Here is a 21,777-nt window from a genome sequence, read left to right on the forward strand (position 1 = left end):
GTTTCTCTTCTTGTTCTTGTTCTTGTTCTTGTTTTTGTTCTTTTCTTGTTCTTGTTCTTGTTCTTCCTCTTCATCTTCATATTCTCCTTCTCCTCCTTCTTTTCCACCCCATACACATACACACTGCAACATAAAGTTTGGTTTGGATGAAGTTGCATCTGAGTCCAATGAAGGGCAAATAGATAATCCTTGCAGAAGAAAAAGGCAATGCATACCCCTCTGACAGGAACCAAAGCCTACACAAGCCTCCAAAGCCACAAAGGCAAAATCGAAAGTCAAGATAATAGAATGGGAACAGAAACTGCTTTAACAGCCTCTGAGCCTGATCCAGCATCTTAATTGGTCTGTGCAAGAGCAAGCTAATGATAATTTTCTTCTCTGAGTTTTTTTCAGATGTATTAGGGGAAGGTCTGAGAGCAGGAATTTAGATGTTAGGTCATGCAAGGGCAAAATCTGAACCCTGGTATGCTCAGAAATGTGACTCTTTCTTAAAAAAGGGTGAAGATGTAGAAAATGTTATAAAGACACAAAACAATGTTCCTCCTTTATGAGTCTCATATGCAGGGAAGACTGACTTTTGGACTGTACATATTGCAATAAAGAGGCAAAGACCCAAAGCAAAGAATTCTGCATAGGCAGCAGGATTTAGTAAGCTTTTTTTTTTCCTGGATGGCCTGGAAATGCCTAATTTCTAGTATTTCAAAGGTTGTGAATAGGTTACTAACTACTTTCTGTATCTGTGAAGATGTTAACTTTTGAAAAAAAAATCCTTGCATGATATGTAGCTGCTACAATAACCAACACTCTTCTCACTATATGTATGTATATGTGGTATTTGTTAGAATGGCTTTAGGCTGTGGTTCAGCTATTATAACAATGGAAGTTACAATAATCCAGTAGTTGTTCAATTACAAGGCTGAATGTCTCAGCTAGTCTTAGTATGTGCCAGAACCCCAAAGAAGGAGGTTCTAGTGAAGGAATGAACTTCTCAACAAAAATCCAACACACTTGGGTTTTTGTTAACCCCCAAGTAGTAAAGTTGACAGCCAAGAATGGCCAGAACAACTCACTTGAACGAAAATGTGGATTTTTATCGGGTCATAAAATGAAAAGTTCTGAGGATTGGTTGGCATCACATGCAGATGGATGCAGATGTTCAGCAGCATCAAGGTGCAGACACTAGTTCTCTTCCTATAACTGTATTCGTAGTAATGGCTTTGCTCTTTGGTTGTAATTTTTTAGAGAATGTTGTGGCTCCTCATGCTGAAGCGTTATGTGTACCTTCCTGTGTGCTAGTAAACGAAGAATGGATGCCTCTCAGTGACAATAGTAGGTTTTGGCATGCCTTTGATAGGCATGGCTGGTGCCGCGTGTTCATTGCTAACATAACCCGTACGGCCAGGAGGTTAAAATGAGCAGATTGGTTAGGCCTGGTCCATAATACCAAACCCACATCTGGACTAAAGGCCAACAACTGTATCACAAGCCCACATCCCACCTAGACCACAAAGCTTACATCTGTATCACAAGGCCACATCTGAACCATAGGCTCACACCTATTTACAACCCACATTTGGAGAAAACGCCAGCATCTGGTTCCTAAAATGGTACCTGCATCAGAAGCCCACATTTGGCCCACATCCTGTCCTAACCTCATATCAAGATCTAAAGCCAGTACCTGGATCTATAACTCACATCCAGGGTATTGACATAAAGAAGAAGTAGAAAAAATTGAGGAACCTTGAGAAGTAATATAAAATGATGGAGGAGGATGTTGGTTCAGTGAAAATTTTCTAGTGTCAGAAAAGAAAATAAATTCTGCAAAAATGTAGATGAATGAAAGAACACTCTTTTAAGGGTTATGCTATTCTAACACACAAACCTCTTTTTTTTCTGAATATTTTCTAAGTTCCTAAATTCAAAGAGCTACTGTGACCCCAAAACACTCATATCACCCTGAGCTTGTTATAAATCTGGTGTCTCAGGCTTTTGAGTTCAAACTCACTGAACCAGTATTTATATTTTAATAAGGTCCCTCTGAGAGTTCTCTGAACATGAGAGTTTGAGATTCTGTGATCTAAAGTTGTACAGCACTGTTTTTGGATGCATTCCTCCAGTCAAACAACAAGCTGCATTTTAGGAATGAGAAAACGTTGACTGTGGATTTCAGCATCAGTTACCAAGCTCAACAATTTTGTACTGGTAGCTTTTTGCATTCTATCTTTGTTCCTGGTTTTGTAGTCAAGACTGTGAGAGATTTGAATTAGAAAAGTTCTAATGTCAGATGATGGCTCAGTGGGTAGGGGGCTTGCTGTGCTAGCATGAGGACCTGAGTTTGGAGCTCCAGCAGCGTATGAAAAGCAAGGGATGGCAGCATACCCCTGTAACTTCTGTTTTGTGGGGCAGAGATGCATGGGTCACTGGGGGCTTACTGGCCAGTCAGCTGACTTAAAACTACTAGCTTCAGACCCTATCTCAAAAACAATTGAGAGGTAATTGAGGAAGACTAAGATATTTGTATGTTAACCTCTGGCCTCCACATATGCCATCATAGGGAAGTGCACACATGCACTTGCATGCCTCTCTCTCTCTCTCTCTCTCTCTCTCTCTCCTCACACAAACACACACACACACACATGCACACACACACACAATCTCCATGTTCTCTGCCACTTTCTGATCTTTCAACATTTCAGCATTGTTTCCCAAGTATCAAAATGGGTGATAATTTGGAGACCACAAGGACCACAATAGAGGGTGTTCTGTAACTATCAAAGAAGAACGTTTCAGGCATGCAGTTTAAAATCTGAGCCAGTGGGCTTTTAAGAAGTGGGTCAAAGGACACTAGTTGAAATGAGGGTTCAGTGAGTATCCTTCTGCCACACCAGACCCTTATGTCCCAGAGCAAAGAACTGGAGAAAGGCACGTGCCGTGTACAGTAGCAAACAAAGTGAAAAAAGTTAGTAGGACAGGATATGCTTCTAAGAGAGTATGCCTGCTAGAGTAGGGAGAAAATGCCATAGCTCAAAAGGCCCCTAATGCACAAAGGATCTGGGTGCTTAAGTCACAGAGGGCTTAGGCTCATTTGTATACCACAGACTCACAGATTTTTCTGTATGTGCCCTTTTACAAGTGGCTCTACATGCAACTTCGTGACTGGCGTGTCTCATTTGGAGCCTAAGTCCCTGATCAGGGGGCGGCATTTCAGTATTATAATGAGCCACTGCATTACTGTAGAATTATTTAGGGATTTTTAGGGAAAGCTATTGTAGCCTGGTTGGAGACCTGACATTCCAGTTGGGCAGATCAATCACCTTGCTAAGGGGTCACTCCTCAGGAAGTTGGGAACACAATATCTATGTTAGAGATACTGGGTGGAATAATCATTCCATTAAGGAGATCATGTATTTTTTTTTTCCTTAATTGCTAGTCCTCTGGTACAGTCACTAGGGAGACACCAAGGAGTTTTGTTGGGTCTGCACACTTTTTGAGTCAGGACTCAGGAAAGCATAAAATTTTCTTCTGTCTCTTTCAGTGCAGTTCTTAACTCTTTGGCTTCACTCTTTCTCTCAGGCTGCCCTTCCCACCATGTAACTCCTTGATATCCTATGGCTAATCTTTATTCCTAACTCTCATCTTCTCTTTTCTCCATCTTCCTCCTTTAGGAAGCTGCCAAGATTTGTAACATTTTTGTTCAGTGGTTTGTCTTCTTTAAAATGTTCATCTATTTATTATTTATTACAATTTATTCACTTTGTATCCTGGCTGTAGCCTCCTCCCTCATCTCCTCCCAGTCCTACCCACCCTCCCTCTTCTCCCCCTATGCCCCTCCCCTAGTCCACTGAAAAGGGAAGTCCTCCTCCCCTACTATCTGATCCTAGCCTCATCAGGACTGGCTGCATTGTCTTCCTCTGTGCCCTGGCAAGGCTGCACTCCCCAGGGGAGGTGATCAAAGAGCCAGCCACTGAGTCCTTGTCAGAGACAGCCCCTGCTCCCCTTACTAAGGAACCTATTTGGAGACTAAGCTACCTGTGGGCTACATCTGAGCAGGGGGTCTAGATCCTCTCTATGCATGGACCTTGGTTGGCACATGGGTCTCTGCAAGTCCCTTGAACCCAGATTTTTTGGCTCTGTTAGTCTCCTTGTGGAGCTCCTGTACAACCACTTTGGAAATCAATCTGGCACTTTCTCAGAAAATTAGGAATAGTGGTAAAGGTTTGTCTTTTACACTCTAAAAATACTGTCTTTAAGTTTCCTTTTGAGTATGTTCTTAATTAAATTCTTTCACTAACGAGGCTATGAGGAACTCCAAAAGGGGACCTTGATTTTCCTATGATGAAAGGCCATCTTGCACATTCTGGCCTGCATCCATGGGAGGTTTTAGTTCCCTTCAGCAAAGAGACTTCCAGCCTTCCTTCTTACTAACTTTTTTTTTTTGTATTGCTAGTTTGTAAATCTTTAAAGAAGGCCTTCAAACCTCACTAACTAGAAACTAGAGGGTTTCACACAAAACCCTCTAGAATGCCAAAGGAAGAAACTGTGCCACACGTGAAAATAAAAAAAAAAAAAAAACTAGGCACAATGGTTAAAAAAAAATAATAAAATAAAATAAAATAAAAAATAAACAAGACTGAGAACCTGTGGTAAGAATCTAAGAATCGAGGTTCCACCTGGAGGAAAGAAAGGTAAAAATTTATGCCTTAACCATCTTGTAAGCCTGAGCTCAGGAGCACTGAGGAAAAGCTTTAGCGTTAAAGCCTACCTCTCTTGACTCTGTTAATTGCTCTTCAGAATATAAAAGAAATTAAATAACAACCTCTCCAATTAAATAATAGCAGCTACCACTTCCTGTGGTAATGAGAGTGATAGATCTCCTGTAATTAATCCTGAGCCCCCAGGAGCTGCTTTTACCCCTTGGAAATAGCTCTCAGCCATTCTCTTTTCAATGGAACTCTGAGGCTTTCTAGGTGCTTTTTATGTTCAGCATGTTATTAATACCCCAAATACCTCTGTGTAAAACATTAATTGCCTGCCTGCCAGCTCGCACCAGATCCTGAATACCTGGCTGTTGGAGCTAACTCCATCAGCATGCTTTGCTTGTTGGCTGACCTCAGGGGTGGTGTCTAATGGAATCTCTGACTGCCCTACCCTGCACCCTTCATCCTCTACAGGATATTCATCAATATTCCCATCACCCTCAAGAAGTAAAACACATTATACAACAGAAGGCAGACAAAAGCAGGGCACTGTCTCACTTGTGGGTGCTGCTTGTTTGTGAGCCAGCATTCCAGGGAGCAAAATAAAATGATAATGGCTTTGGTATAAACCTCAGCTGGGAGTCTGTAAGGGACTTACTCCCAGCAGTTCTCCATAGCTTTGTCTGAGGATTCTGGGAGGAGAGGTGCATGGGAGATAGAGGGTGACAACAACAGTATAGCTTGTCAGCCAAGGTGCTCCTGCACTGGCAGAGGATATCAAGAATCTCAGTTAGGCCTGCTTGTCTCTGTGCATATGATACATACATTCTTTAGAAACCAGAGCACAACCTTGGATGTTGTTCTTCAGGTTCTGCCCATGACATCGGCCTGTGTTTTTTGGTTTGTTTTGGTTTTTCCTGTGTATATAAATACTTATATTCTTTAGAAGACAAGAATATAAGTTTTTGTCTTATAAGTAATATAAGACAACCTTGGACATTGTTTTCAGGCCCCATCCATGACTTTTTCATTGCTCTTTTCTTTTTTGAACTTGAACTTGTCAGATAGCTAGACTGACTAGCCAGTGAACCCAGGGATCTATCTGTCTCTATTTTCCCATCTATTGGTATTTAAGTGCATCTCACCATGTGAGCCTTTTTTATTGGGGGGGGGCATTCTAGTTAATCCAAATCAAATCCTGGGTTTGCAAAGGTAAGAACTTTGCTGACTAACCCATCTTAACCATTCACAGTTATTAAAGGATCAAAAGATTCTCAGCTACCCAATCTAATCTTGACGTGTATTTACAGACTGTGATCTTGGATTATAGAACTCCAGCCAGCATCCCTCACTATACCTGCTCTCTTCTCAGCCTGGATATTTAGGGTACCCAGTGTGGTTTTGTTCAATAAAAAGTACCAGAACTATAGAGAGATGGCTCAGCAGGTAAGAGGACCAGAGTTCCAATCATCTGTGACTGTGGTGTCCATGGTGGTCTTGCAAACATTCCTGCTTTGGGATGTGTTATTCTAATTGTCTGCTTTTAGACTGCCTAACAACAGCTGACATCATCACCTTCCCGGGCCAGGTACTTGTCAAGTGGGCACATAAGAACTCACTTGCCACTGGACTTGTGTTGTACCTGATTTGTGAGACTCCAAAAGACCACTAGGAGTCAAGCCCATTGCAAAACACACAAGGATCTTTATTCACAGCTCAAGACGGGACTCTCACAGACATCAAGACACTGGTATCTGAATGAGAGCCCTGAGAGCTCAGGATTGAATGTGATTTTATAAATCCTAGTCCCTCGCAGGGTACCCAAAGTGTGGAATTCCAGGCTGGCAAGACTCTATAGGTTGAAACACAAAAGGGAATGTTTGCATTTCAAACCAGTTGGCTGTGGGAAGGTGCCAAAACCATTAATGGGTCTGGTGTCCTTTGTTTGGCTGTTGCTAGAGGAGAGGGGTGATCTGGGCTGGTTTCCTAGCAACTGTATCTCTGGTGGACAGGAAAGACTGTAGTAAGGCTGGTTTGTCCCTGCAGGTGGTCCCTGTCTGGCCTTTGTTCAGGCTTGTGCATTAAACTTTAATCCAATAACCAAAAACACCCTAATTCTTAATTCCTTGGTGTCTCATTCCCCCTTCCCATGATCGTTTGAAGGCCCAATCATGAGTCTTCCAGATATGACCCTCAGTGTCCTCCAGATTTACATTTCCATAATGGAATCTGAGTACCATTAACTGTATCTCCCAAATGTTGCTTTGTGAAAGCCATCAAGCAATATAAAATGCAAGGCCCAAAGTGAAAGACCAAAAAATTAAAAAGTAGGTTTATTTGAGTTATTGAATTAAAGTTTATAGCACAAGCCTGAAGGAAGGCCAGCCAGGTGGAGACATGGTCAGCTACCTGCAGGGAGAAACAAGCCTTACTGCATTCTTTTCCTGCCCACTAGAGATAAAGTTGCTAGGAAATGGCCTGGAGGGAACCACTTAAACAGATACCTTCTCCTGGCAATGCACCCAGATGGCCAGGCCAGAACTGTTTGTGGACTTGGTGCCTAAAGTAAACCAATCATTTCAAAAGTCAATTTCCCTCACAAAAATTGTGTAACACCAAGGCTTGGAGTCCCCCCTTCCCCACCCTGCTTCCCCGCTTGTGGTTTTGCCCTTTAAAAACCTTGTTCACCTAGACCACCCTGCTGCATTCCTCCTCTTCAGCATGGAAAGTGCTACAACCCAGGCTTGAGCTAGTATTGAATAAACCCTCATGTGTTTTGCAACTGACTCAACTTCTGGTGGTCTTTTGGGGGTCTCTAGATCTAAGCACAACAAAAAGTAAAAATCAAAATTAGTAAGGGTCCCATCAGGGTGGATATAAGGGTAGTACGCCAAGGAGAACTATTATACCAGGATTTAAACCATCCTCGATGTGTCTGGCCTTTGTTCAGGCTTGTACATTTTAATTTTAATCCAATAACCCAAAACCTAATTTTTAATTCTTTGGTCTCTCACGTGGTAGCACATGCCTGCAATCCCAGTACTCAATAAGGTAGGAGTAGGCGTATCTCTGTGAGCTCAAGGCCAGCCTGGTCTTAAAAGTGAGCCCAATACAGCCAAAGCTCCACAGAGAACCTTTGTCTCAAAAAAATCAAACAAACTAACTGACTAACAAAAAAGAACCCACCTGCCACCTTTTGAGTTCTCTCTCAATCTCTTGACTTCTTTCCTTCTCCCTGTCTCTCTCTCTTGGGCATACAGTCCCCTTTTCTCTCTTTCCCATCCTCCCTTCCAAAATAAATTTCTTTTATATCAGTTATGTTGCATGGCATTTATTAAAATATATTATAACAGGATGACCAGAACTTCCACACAGCTGATTAACACATGCTTCAGACTTACCAAGCCATACATTAAACTCTGAGTTCCCTGTCCCAAGTCTGAAACCTTCTTATTTCCACCTAGGGAGCCCACCTCAATCCGAGGTCATTTTTCTTTTCTTCTTTTATAATTTATTTACTTTATGTACTGGTTGTAACCCTTTCCCTCATCTCCCTCTTCTTCCTCCCCCCATTCCTTTCACATGATCCACAGAAAGGAGAAAACTTCTTCTCTTATAAACTGACCCTAGTCCATCAAGTCCCATCTGTATGGCCTGCATCCTCTTCCTTTGTGGTCGGGCAAGCCTGCCACTCCAGAAAGAAGTGATCAAAGAGAAGACAACAGAGCCCATGTCAGAGACAGCCCCTGTTCCCCTTACTGCCCACATGGAGACAGCACTACCTATCAGCTACATCTGAGCAAGGTTTCTAGGTCCTCTCTATGCATGGTCATTGATTGATGCATCAGTCTCTGCAGGCCCCCATGGGCCCAGATTTGTTGGCTTTGTTTATCTTCTTGTGGAGCTTCTGCACCCTTTGGGTTCTTCTATACCCCTATTCTTCCATAAGAATCCCTGCCCTCTGTTTGGCTGTGAGTCCCAGCATCTGTTTCAATTACTTGCTGGATAGAGTCTTTCAGAGGACATCTGTGATAGGCTCCAGTCCCTCTCTGCAACCTCTTCTGGTTGCCTATTCTATTTGCCCTTCTGAATGAGAATTAAGCATCCTCGCTAGAGTCCTCCTTGTTAATTAGCTTCTTTAGGTCTGTGAATTTTAGTATGGTAATTCTGTGTTATATGGCTAATATCCACTTATAAGTGAGCTATACAATGGTGTATTTCTGATTCTGAGCTACCTCACTCTGGATGATCTTTTCTAGCTTCTTCCATTTGCCTGCAAATTTCATAATTTCCTTGTTTTTAATAGCTGAGTAATATTCAACTGTGCAAATGTGACACAATTTATTTATCCATTCTTCTGCTGAGAGATATTTAGGTTGTTTCCAGATTCTGGTTATTATGAATAAAGCTGCTATAAACATTGTTGAGCAAATGTCCTTGTTGTTTGGTGGAGCATCTTTCAGGTATATGCACAGGAGTGGTATAGCTGGGTCTTGAGGTAAAACTATTCCAACTTTTCTGAGAAAGTAAAAGATTGATTTCCATAGCGGTTGTACAAGTTTGTACAGTTCCTGTGTGCATGTGCATGTGAGCACCCACAAAGGTCAGAAGACAGCATTAGATCCCCTAGACCTGGAGTTATAGGCAGCTGTGAGACCCTTGTTGTGCGTGTTGGATCCAAACTCTAGTCTTCTGTAAGAGCAGCAAGTACTCTTAACTGCTGAATCTCTTTGGGCCCCTCTTTTCAGTCTGAATATAAAATTAAAACAAAACAAAATAAATAAATACAAACAAATAAACAAACAAACCAAAAAACCTAGGATGATGTCCCGGACACTGCTTCTAAAAGTGCTGCTGTTATAATCTCCATATGTAACTCTTTTATTTAATTTGTTATGTGTCCCTTTTACCTGATTGTGTATATATTTATTTGTGTTTATCTTTATGGCTCTTGATGTAACACAGAGCCTAGAAGGCTAATGGTCTTATTCTCCTTCTACCTAAGAAAATAACAAAGGTGCAAAGATATTTATGGCTGGATATTTAGAAGCAGTTGACACAAATTACTGTTTTCAAAATTATCTATATCATAAGCTATGAAGAGACAAAGTCAGCATTTTGATCTGGGGATACATCCTAAATGAATGAAATATGATCTTCAGCCCTTAGCAGCTCTAGGAGACTGAGGGGAATTACCATGTTTGTGTCTCTGCTTTTTCATCTGTTAAATGGTGATCATAATTGTGCATATTTCATAGTATTTGAGAGGATTAAATTAGAAAATGTGTATAAAGTGCTCAGCAAATTGCATAGCAAAAAGGTTATACCCTACCAGTATAAGTTGCAATTTTATTTGAAAGAAAATTATTAGTGTTTTTAGAGAAGGGAACAGAAAAATATAAAAGAAAAACTAATAATGCCCAAGGTATTTCAATTTATTTGATGTAAATTCATTCCCTTTAGAGTTATGAATATTTGTTAACACTGTAGAATGAAGTCTTAGGTGTAGAACACAGACTCATAGATAAATGAATGAATGTATAACCTACAATATAATAGAATGGAAAAGTTCTATTTAAGCTGAATTAATTTGTTTACTCAAGTATGCACTTATTGATCACCAACTGTGTGTTGTTATTGTGTGTAATGTAGAAACTGTGGAGAGCAAAGCAAACATACACACAATGAATTTTATATTAAGAAAAATAATAAAGGAAGTAAGTTGTGTGGTGGTTTGTGATTTTATTTAGGCACTCACCGAGGACCTCACTGATGAGGTAATTATCAGGGAAAAATATTAGGGAAAATATTTGTAGGAAGTGAAGGAGCAAGCTATGTAAATATCTAGGAAACAATATTCTGAAACTGAGAAAGCATGTACAATGGCCTTAAGGTGAGAGATACTCAATAAACTCTCAGCTAGCTCTTCTGGAAAAGGGTTTGGGATAACAGTGGAAATAAGGGACAGTGAGATCACAGTGACCAGGTGTGTTAGATTACTAGGACCATAAAAGAACTTCTATTGTAGATAAGAAAGAAGCCCTGCAAGTTACCCACTTGCAGAAGCACAGCTGATGTCAACAGTGATACTCTCATGAATTTGAGAAGAGTCACTTGCAGTGCAGAAGCTGAGATGCCAATGGGCTTAATGAGGATTAGGATGGGAACAAGGACAGTAGTGACACAAGTGGTCATATTCAGGACCCACTAGCAGCTGATATGAAGACATGACATGAAATAGTCTGCAAAGATGCCAGAGTGAAATGCAAATTTGAGTGCAGCCATTTTTATGACCTTCAAATGTGATGGGGCTATGGACATTTTTTCCATTCAAAGATGATCACTTTAGATTATGGTTGTTATGGGCCTCCCTTCTTTCCTTCTTAATAGCAATTCACAGTGATCATACCATGACTTCCAGGAATTTCTGTGTGGAATATATGCACAGGAGATCAATGTTTTTCAAAGTTTGTTTCTTTCAGCATTTTCCCCATGAATCTTGAATAAATGATAAAAAAATGTCCAAAAGCATTTATTAAAGACAAACCTAAGCAACGTATTTTTCCCAAGGCAATTAGACAGTCTAATGCATTACTACACACTGTGATATGTTCAGGCTCAGTATGCTAGGGTGTTAGGGGCAGCATTGTGACCCTCCAAAATTAAAATCCAAAATCATATTGAAATCCAAAACTCAGTTCCTTAAAATGTGACATGAGAATAGGACTCCTAAAGAGGTCATTGGGGTGAACTGAGGTGTTAGAAACAGGACCCTAAATCAAAACGTATAATGTCCTTACAGCTTTGGTGATTAGGATGCAGATACATGGGGAGTGGGAGACTGTGACAACACATGAGGAGGGGATCAGCCATAAATCAAGGAGAGAGGCCTCAGAAAACCCTTTTGGCATCTTGACCTTGACTTCTAGGCTCCAAGACTGTGAGAAAGTAAATGGGTTTGTTCAGCCACCAAGACCTTGGGATGCTGTTGTGAAGCATGTGGTAACGAATAGAGAAATTTTCTCCTTTTCACAGAGGCTCCCTGCCTAAGTGTAAGAAGAGAACTGAGGTCCCTCAGGAAACATAAGAGGCAAGAGACAGGTGAAAAATCACCAAGAAAGACCTTAGAAAAGCAGATGAATTGACTTTGTAGCCTCTACAGGTAATCTCCAGGAAACAAAAACTGAAGAGGGAGTAAATGAGGCTTCACACAAAATGTATACAGAAATATATCTTAAGGATTTATTTTTTTGCTTGTGTGTATGAGTCTCCCTGTGTGTACATATGTGTTAGGGTGTCCTCTCAGACCAGAAAGAAATACATGCTCCCATGAAGCTGGAGTTACTGGCATCTAATATGGGGTCTGGGAACCAAACTCATGTCTTCTAGAAGAACAGAAAATACTTTTAACCACTAAGCCATCTCTCCATCCCCTACTAGTATTTTTTATATACTCCAAGAACAGGAACATTGAAAAAGGCTTTAAACCTAGGTACGGAGATTAGTTGAGGTGAAACATGCTTCCCTGTTGTCCAAAGAGGACACTCTATCATCAGCCAAGTGGCTAAAAGGAGTTGAAGGAGAGACTTGGTGGAGTTTCAGAAGAATGGGGAATTATAGCATCTGCCATTTCTTCCTGTTTCCAGCCCAGTTTTGGTTGCTTCTTGAGAGAGACCTGCTGGCAAATTTCTAGGAGGTACGTTCTATGCATTTACTTTAGGATTTATTAAAATAAACTGGGAATGTGTAGAATTAGAGGGGGCACGAGTCTATAAACTCTATTATTGCCTTGCTCAGAATACTCTTGTTTAGGTTAAAAGACATGTATGCAAAAAAAATAAAAAAAAATATGGTGTAAGTCAGTGCTTGACACTGATATTTTCTGCTATTATCACTGAGGTTTATTGTGATCCAAGTCATACTTATCATTGCATGAGCTGATAAACTGAGGTTTGGGAAAGTCTTCTTTAATAGGAAGTTGGAGAAGACAGATCTTTTAAAACACTATTAGGCAACAGTGTGAAAAACATTTGGCCTTGTTTTCTCGGTGAGATGAAGCACACCTATTTCCTCTGGGTTGTAATGAAAAACAAATGCCTTAACAAACATAACACCATCTATGTGGAGCTGTATGTTTCAGATACTTTGTAACTGTTTAAAAAGTAAAAAGTTATTCAAGAGGGTGAGACATCCTCTTCTGATATCTTGGTATCTGGTATAGAAGCAGAATAACAGAAAATTAGAGTTTGGTCTGACTTTGATCAATGTCTACTCCAGGGAAAACCATTCTGAAAATGCTACCTAAGCAGAAAGAATTGGATAAAATCTGGATAAAAGTACAGATTTTCTCTGGGGTAAAACACTGTAAGCACCATTTTAAGTTGACCATGACTGCTGTGGGTAACAGAGAATTTCAAATTTTTACAGAAGAGTGGGAACAGTGAAGATGATCAATATTTGACTTATTTTTAATTGGATTTAATGGCTAAGAGTTCTTGTTGCTCTTCTATTAAAAACAGTTCAGTTCCCAGCAACACATCATTTGGCTCACAAAATCCAACTCAATCTTCTGGGATACACAGGTATCTTTACATGTGTTATATAACCTCACGTAGAAACACACAAAAAATGAAAAGTAGAAATAAAAACTTTTACAGTGGCTTTCACTACATAAAATTGATACTTCCTTTAGAAACCATGGTCTTAGAGTGTTTCAGGAAGCACACATCACATATATTTAATATCCAGAGGCAGTTGCTTCTGAAAAGTTGGGGGGCTGCATCTTGCATGATCTCTCCATCTTCTGTAAGAGGATCTCTGAGACTCAGGATGAAACCTGGAACACAGAACACAATTTATAAACTATTAGGAGTGCTCTGAAATCCCAAACTATGTGTTCAAGATCACTTAGTACTTGGTCAGCATCTAGAGCCTCCTGGACTTCAGCTTCTAGAATGTAGATTTTCTGGTCCAGTGTCCAGCACATGGGATAGAGCAGAAATAAATCCTCTGCTCAGATTTAACTCTGTACATGTGCCTTGTGCCTGACAACATGTAGGCCATCTTAACTAATTTCATCCTCCTACCTGGTGGGTTTTGATCATGTTAGCTCTCTTTTAAATAAGAATCTTAACTCATGCAATTCTAGGGATTATGTGTGATACTGCATTAAAGTAGCTGAACTAGAATTCAGATGGATGTCAATAGAAATCTAGCATGTCTTTGAAAACAACTACCCATTTTCCATAGGTCTGGGGAAAGCAAAGTCCTCTATAATCAGATGATATTTAGGGAATAAATTAAAACATTTATTTCACCATTCCCTGCTTTTCCCAGAAGATTTTAAATTTCTGCTTAGTTGAACTTATTACAGATAACGGATAAGGAAAGACCAAAGTGATTCATGATCATCTCCAATCATCGAACTCATACACATAAATGCTGGATTTAGGATTTGGAGGCTAATTAGACTGTTACCTCAGATGCTTCCATCTAAAGAATCGTTTTCTAAAGGAAAAACTTTGGCTCAAGCTCTGGGTCTGATTTTAGGAGGTAGTATGACTTTAAATAAATTACAGGTACTCCATGAGACATGATTTTCAAGTTTATAAACTAAGAGGAATACATCCTCTTTGTACTAAGCATTGGATATAGATGGAATGGAAGTTAAAGGGCTCTAGTGGCATATTATTCTGCTTTTGTTATTGTGACAAATTAAAGAGAGGCAGGCTACTTTATAAACAAGGAATGTTCCACCTCACTTATAGTTTTGGAGACTGAAAGAGCAAGATATTTTAAATTTTATAAGTTATTCATGTAATATCCTGATTATAGCCCTCTCCCTAGTCTCCACCAGGTCCCATCCTCTTCTCCTTCCTGCTTTCCTTCCCACCCCTCTCTCCTAGTCCTCAGAAAGGGAGAGCCCTCCTCCTCTACCATCTGACCATACCTTATTAAGTCTCATGAGGACTTCCTGGATCCTCTTCCTCTGTGGCCTGGCAAGGCCACCCCACCAGGAGGAAGTGATCAAATCAACAGAGATTGTGAAGTTACCAGAGACATGGAATTCTCAAAAGAGGAGACTGTTGCATAGATATTTATTTTACAAAGCTGTTAGGTAAGTGTTTCACCATATTTTCATTATCGTTTCTAGTCCCCACATCTTTTGCACTGCCATTGACTGTTCCCTTGTTAGTGACCTAGGACACTTTTCATGATTGGCTTTTATTTTCCTGATTTTCTTTCTATTCCCATCTTTCAAGACAAAACTTCAGAAAGCTCAGGAATTAATTGAACATGTCGAACTATGGGTCCTCTTTCCAGCTTGATAATTGTGATAGAGAAATATTAATCCCAAGTGATATGATAGGATCGATATAATAGGGTTGATGTCACTCAAGGTTACAAATAGCATTTGGAAAGTTGTAACTCATATGGGTTAGAAGCTACTTGCTCTACAGAACAGATAAACTAAGGCCATCATAAAAGAGAGTGATGGAGAACAAACAAAGGCATGTCCTGGAAGAGACCATCTGAGCCCTCGATTGTGTCATGAACTGGAGGCAACAGGTGCATTTTGTGCTGAACTTTGATGGGATACCGAAGGAGAATTAAAAGACTGTATAACAGGCTGCTATACACAGGACAGCAGATGTGTAAGCTAGGGAAAGCCCCTAGCTTGGAGAATGATGCCACCATTAAGGGAAAGACCGGGAAATTGTAAAAATACAAACATGCAGAGAAAAAAAAGTCTGTAGAAAATTGAAATATTATAGTAGTGATTGAAAATGTCAGCAAAGGAAGAAATAAAGTTAAAGATAGTTTCCCCAAAGTAGAACAAAATGACAGTAGAATGAAAAATGGCAGAAAAAAGATTAGAGTGTTAGGGGATCAGAGGAGCTTCCATAACTGATTAGTGTAAGTTCTAGAAAGATGAAATCAAGAAAAGGCAAACCACAGGAGGGAGTTTTCTTAGGGAAAAAAATAAAAATAAAAATCTGCTGCAATTGTCAGGTATGTATTGCAGTGCTGGAAAGAGCATGCCTTCTACCCTGAAACAAAAGAAACAAAGAACACAATAAAACAAGATCTGAAATTTCAGATGACAATGAGTTTAGAACCTCTCCGTGTAGCTAAAACAAAACGTATGACAACAGCAACATGAAGAAGGATTTGTTGTGTTTGCTCACAGATAGAGAATATAGTTCATCAAGGCAGGGAAGCCATCGTGGTAGGAATGGAGGTTCCTGGTCACCTTGCATCTCTAATCAGGAATCATTGAAGATTAGCGCTGGGACTCAGCATTGCTTTCCCTTTTTTCATGAGCCCAGCAGTTGGGGTAGGTTTTCCCAACTTAGTTTATGTAATAAAGCTATCAAAGGCAGTTTAAAAACAAATCTAGGTGAAATGGGTGAGTTGCTTCTGAGAGCCTTAAAAACAAAGAAATTCAAATGCTGAGTCTAGATAATCTGTCATAGACATGCTCAGAAACTTGTTTCTAAGGTGATTCCAGATCTTGCTGAGATTCGCAATCAATACAAACTACCATATCATAAAGGTTTCACAATGAATGTAAGGAAATACATAAAAAATAGAAGCCAGAATAATATTAGACTCCACCAAGTCAATATAGGAAGCAGTAGCAGAGTCACTTCAACACTTTGACACCAAGAGCCTTCTATATCCAGTTAACCTATTATTTAACTGCATTTTCTTACCTAGCTATCCATCAGTTAAGTACAATGAACATAACATCTCAGTGACTATTTTTTCATGGATTCATTAAAGAGAATAAACCAAAAAATATATAATGACCTGTAATGGAAGTTTTGGTTTCTTTGTATGTTATGTAAATATGCTTTTGTTTTAATGCTAAGTGTGGGATTTTAGTTGGGCTATGGTTTGTCAAAACCTGTTAATTGTCACACGTGGGGCGTGATCTTTGCCTGATGGTAGCATCCTTCCATGAAGCGCATGGACAGTGGCCCGGTCTAGGACTCTGAGGCTAAGAAAGGGACCATGTGGGTGTTCTGTGTGACACTCGGTGTTCGTGTGTGACATGGAGCAGTTTGGAGAAATCAGAGACCAAAGACATTGCAGATGTTTGGAGCAGACATACAGGGAGAAATGCTTGGAGCTCAGCAATGTGGAGGAGCCTGTTTGCTGCATCTGCTGTGGATGGCGATTGGAATAGAGCCCTAAAAGAACTCCTTTACCCTAAATATCTGGAACAAGTAAAGAGGTCTGGCGTCCCTCTCCCCACTAACCTTTTCTTTTTCCTACTTAAGTTTAAGGAGTTGGTGAAAGGAAAGTAGAGGCTTAAACATCCCAAATCCAGTAGAATTAAAAAAAAAAGACAACTACAGGTAGCTTTCCACTACAGTGACCCCTAAAAATTAAGATAGTCACACAGAAGAACCATGATACTGGTTGTATATAGGCCTCACAGGCAGCAGTTCAGAACATCACAGAGAACCTTCAAGTGTCACAGAAGTCAAGTAAACAAATTCCAGTTTATATTTTTCAAAATAAAGATGATTTTATCTAAAGTTAGCTGGTCTGACTGAGCCCTGAAAAGTTTATTTTCTATCATAATGTTAGATGCTGAAAATTTTTTAAATAGTGACATATAAAGAACAAATATAACCAATCCACTATATAAGCCAGTTAAGATTAACACTTCCATGAACAACATATTATAAATTTGAGTGTAATTTATTTAACATAAAAACTAATGAATTTGGATCCATGTTGTTAAAAGAGACAATAGAAATTTATGTTTAAACTTGGGGAGGGACACAGCATTTCATCTCTGAAGGAACAACACCAATAGATATTATCTATTTTTATCTAAAGGCCAGAAAATAAATTACAAACAGCACATATCATTTAACTAAGAATTCCTTTATGCAAGTTTTTTCTTTACATATGTAAGATGTCTTCTATAACTGTGAGTCAGTCTTTCAGTAGCTGTTGGTAAGCTGTCAAAGGCAAACTTTTACAAAATTTAAGTGAAACATGTGAGCTACTTCTGAGAACCATTAGAACAAAAAAAATCCAAAAACTGAAGAAAAAAAATTTTACATTTATGCCTTCCTTTGTGGAAAAAAAATGTGACATTTTAGTGGCTGAAATGTTCATTACGATTTCTGATTAGTTAAAGTCTGGGGGATGCTGAGGAGAATGAACGGAGAAACTACAGAAGCATCTCTTTCATGACATGAGCAGATTGGTGATGAAGTTTACAGCTTGAACAAAGGCAATTTGTATGGAATTGAGTTTGATCTGAAGCAGGTGTCCTTAGCCACTACCATTGTAAAGGCAAGACTGCTTAGGGTATCAGGCTGAAAATGGGTGCATTACCTGAATCCCTGGTGGAAAGACCATGGGCATTTATTTGATTTATTTGGCTCTTTTTTTTATTAGGTTTCTTATTGTTTTGGGTGAGGCTCTATATTTTCAAGATCTGTAACTTTCACATAATCTGATCTCAAACACAACTTTGTCATAAATCTGTTATTGTAGTCATCAGTAGCAGTAGTGTAGGCCTTTTTGTAATACATTTGACATTATAGCAGAAATATCTGCTTAGATACATACATGGATACTTAGAGATATACATAGAAATGCCAGAATAATCACCTAAAGAAGAAATTAAAGATTTTAGAGAATTGGGTTAAGGAGGATTGAGAACAGATACATTCTTTCTTCTCCATCAGCCTGCTATGCATAATTCCAAGGAAAACAAGCTTCAGAACCATTAGTGTGTTCAATGAAAAGAAACTTGACGGATGGTATAAGCTTAGACATACAACACAGATAAGCAGAAATCCCTACTGCATATCAATCAGAAACATACACATATCACAACAAGCAGCATTTAAACATATAATTTAGCTCTTAAGTAAATCAAGGCTATAGCACATAGAGAAAATTAAAATCCTATTACGGCATTTGTAAATTTTCTGGCTAGGGTGCAGTTCATTTTGTGATCTCATCAAATAGAGATCATGAGATAGGTTATTAACCATAAAGCCAGGTTCCACAAATGGTTTTTCCCAATGGCTATGCCCAAATTTTTCTTTAGCTCAGGTCCTATATAGAAGGAAAATATCCCCCTAAGGTATTATATCATATTTCTGTTTGTCTTAGTTATGGTTTCTATTGCTGTAATAAAACACCATGACCAAAAGCAACCGGGGCGGGGGAGAGGGAAGGATTATTTGGCTTATTCTTCCATACAACAATCCATCACTGAGGTCAGGAGGTCGGGGAATAAACTCAAGGCAGAAACCTGGGGACAGGATCTGAAGGAGAAGCCACGTAAGATGCTTCTTACTGGCTTGTCCCTTCTGGCTTGCTCAACCTGCTTTCCCATTGACTCCAGATCTGCCTGCTGAGGGGTGGCACTGCACACTCTAGGTCTGGCCCTTCCATATCCGTTATTAAAGGCCAATCCAAGAGAGCAACTTTAGGAGTCCCTCTTCCTAAATATGTTTAGGTTTGTGTCAAGTTGACAAAAATTGTGTGCACATCTAAAGGTTACATTCATGTTGTCCCTTTAACCTGGGAGTAAAACAACCCCTAGGTTCCAGTCTAGTGTTGTCCTGGAGGAATATAATGTGGAGTGAAACAGCCAGGCACAGAAAGATAAGTACTCTTTGATCCACTTATATGTAGACTCTTAAAAAAAATAAAATAAATAAGTAAAAGTTGATCAGAGAAAGCAGAGTAGAATCGTAGCTAAAAGAAGTGGAAATGGGGTGCTGCAGTGAAGTTTAGAGGGGTTATGAAGAAATTTTAAAAAGAAGTTAAGCAGGCTGAATGAACTAGAAATATAATCCAATACATGATAATGATAGGTAATAAGAGTGTCACACCTGGACATTCACTGAAAAAGATGTAGATGCTTTGATCATGCACACAAATTAATTGTTTCCCCCTTTTCTAACTAGATGCCAACACTCTTAAACTCTCCCAATCTTCCATTCTTAGGTAGTGTTGCAGCTGCAATCCTGGGCCTTCAAGAGAAATTACTCTAGATGCAAAAGAGAGATACAAGTGGTAGGAAAAATAGAAATATCTGAAAGAGATATGGGACCAAAGACTCTAGAAAGAATGAGGCAAGGTACACTTCCAGGAGGGAAGAATCACTGTATGCAACAACGGAGAAGAGAAAAACAGGAAACTAAAGATCCCAAGAGGCGTGGAGATGTAGTTTAAATACTGTTGCTAGTGAGACTATGACTCTGGGTCTATGAGACTCCATTTTATTCCCACTGGAATATTACAACAATAGAACCAATTTTTATTGGTCACACTTCACGCAGGAGTCGGAAGCCACACCAGTTCTTTTAACAGTGAGGAGTTAATAAAATTAGTAGCTTAATATAAAACACATGAACTACAGAAAAGAGGAGAGCAGTAAGTGTTGGAGGGGCAGAGGGAGAAGTTTGTAATTATTTAAACATAAACTTACAGTTACAGTGTGCCAGTTGCACCTAGGAAAATCTCGAGTCCCTCAGGAGAAACTTCAGCTGGAGTTGCAGTCTCTGGAGCTAGGTCTGAACATCTTCATGTCTAGAATTCAAATCTTCACATATGCTACGAGGATGCTTTTAGTAGACTTCAACATCATTGCAGCCTAGAACCAAGTGCTGTCAACAGAACCCACACTGGAACACTGTTGCTTCCAAAGAGTAGTTTTTCTCAGGAAACATTAACTGGAACAGAAAGGTCCCGGGAATAAACCATCCTCCTTTCCATCTTTTTTCCCTAATACCCACAATGGGAGTGACTGAACCTTTGTAGTTATCAAAGTGAAAATGCTGATTGGAGAATCCTATGTCTCTCTCATAGACCAGAACATGGAAGGACATGTTTGGATTTTGAAAGATCATAACTTAATAATTTTGCCCATTCTGTTCACTGGCCACTCAGCGTGCAGCTACATACACACATATTTCAATTACAAATGGCCACAAAAATTGTACCACAATTTTATTAAAAATTTGCTACATTTACTGATAAAAAACAATGACAGGCTCTTTGACCTCCCCACCCCCTAAGGGAGGAGCAGTCCTGCTAGGCCACAGAGGAGGACTTTACAGCCAGCCCTGAAGATACCTGATAAAACAGGGCCATATGAAAGAGAAAGGGGAGGAGGTCCTCCCCAATCCATAGATTTGGAAAGGGGCAGGGAGAAGCGGAGGGAGGGAGGGTGGGATTGGGAGGAAATAAGGGAGTGGGATACAGCTGGGACACAGAGTTAATAAAATATAACTAATAAAAATAAACAAAAAATGTAAAAAAAAGTTTATATTAAAAAAAGAAAAAATATTTTCACCTACTTTTCAGAATGAAAGACAGAAATTCTTAACAGTAATTGTTCTTATCTCTGGAAGACAATTCTCCATCTTTGCTTTATGTTAATTACTCTTCCAAATATAGTTCCAGGCTCATCTTTTATTTTCAGAAGGTTCCAAATAATTTGGTAAATACATAAATAAGTAAATAAATAATCCTTCTGTAAAATTGCCTATGCAAATAAGTTGAAAGGAGGAACAAGAAAGATTTGTGTTGTGAGTATATACAGAAGTAAGTGTATACAAGTAAGGACATACTTAAATATATATAATATGTGTGTATATAGGGGTGGATTAAATATGGCAACAGAAATGAGAGTTTGAATCTCAATTACTCTATATTTTTTTCTTTTTCTTTTTTCTGTTTTTTTTTCTTTCTTTCCTTTTTTTTTTTTTTTGGTTGGTTGATTGGTTTTGTTTTGCTTTGTTTTTGCTATGGTTCTATAGCAAACTTCTGACTTCTATTCTTGACCATGAGATTACAAAGAACAGGGAAAATCTTGTGGCTCCAGAAATTCAAATGATGGAAAACAGCCTACAAAGTAAACAGAAGCTGAAAGTCAGCTGATGTAGCTACTCTAATATCTCATAAGGAAGATGTCAAATAAAATCAGTCAGAAAAAAGAACCCCAGTATATATAAAGGGAATATTTATCCATAAAATACAACATGCATATATATGCAGCAGATACTGGCCCCCCAAACTTCATAAAACA

Source organism: Meriones unguiculatus, chromosome 12, assembly GCF_030254825.1.
Source record: "Meriones unguiculatus strain TT.TT164.6M chromosome 12, Bangor_MerUng_6.1, whole genome shotgun sequence".
Classification (NCBI taxonomy): domain Eukaryota; kingdom Metazoa; phylum Chordata; class Mammalia; order Rodentia; family Muridae; genus Meriones; species Meriones unguiculatus.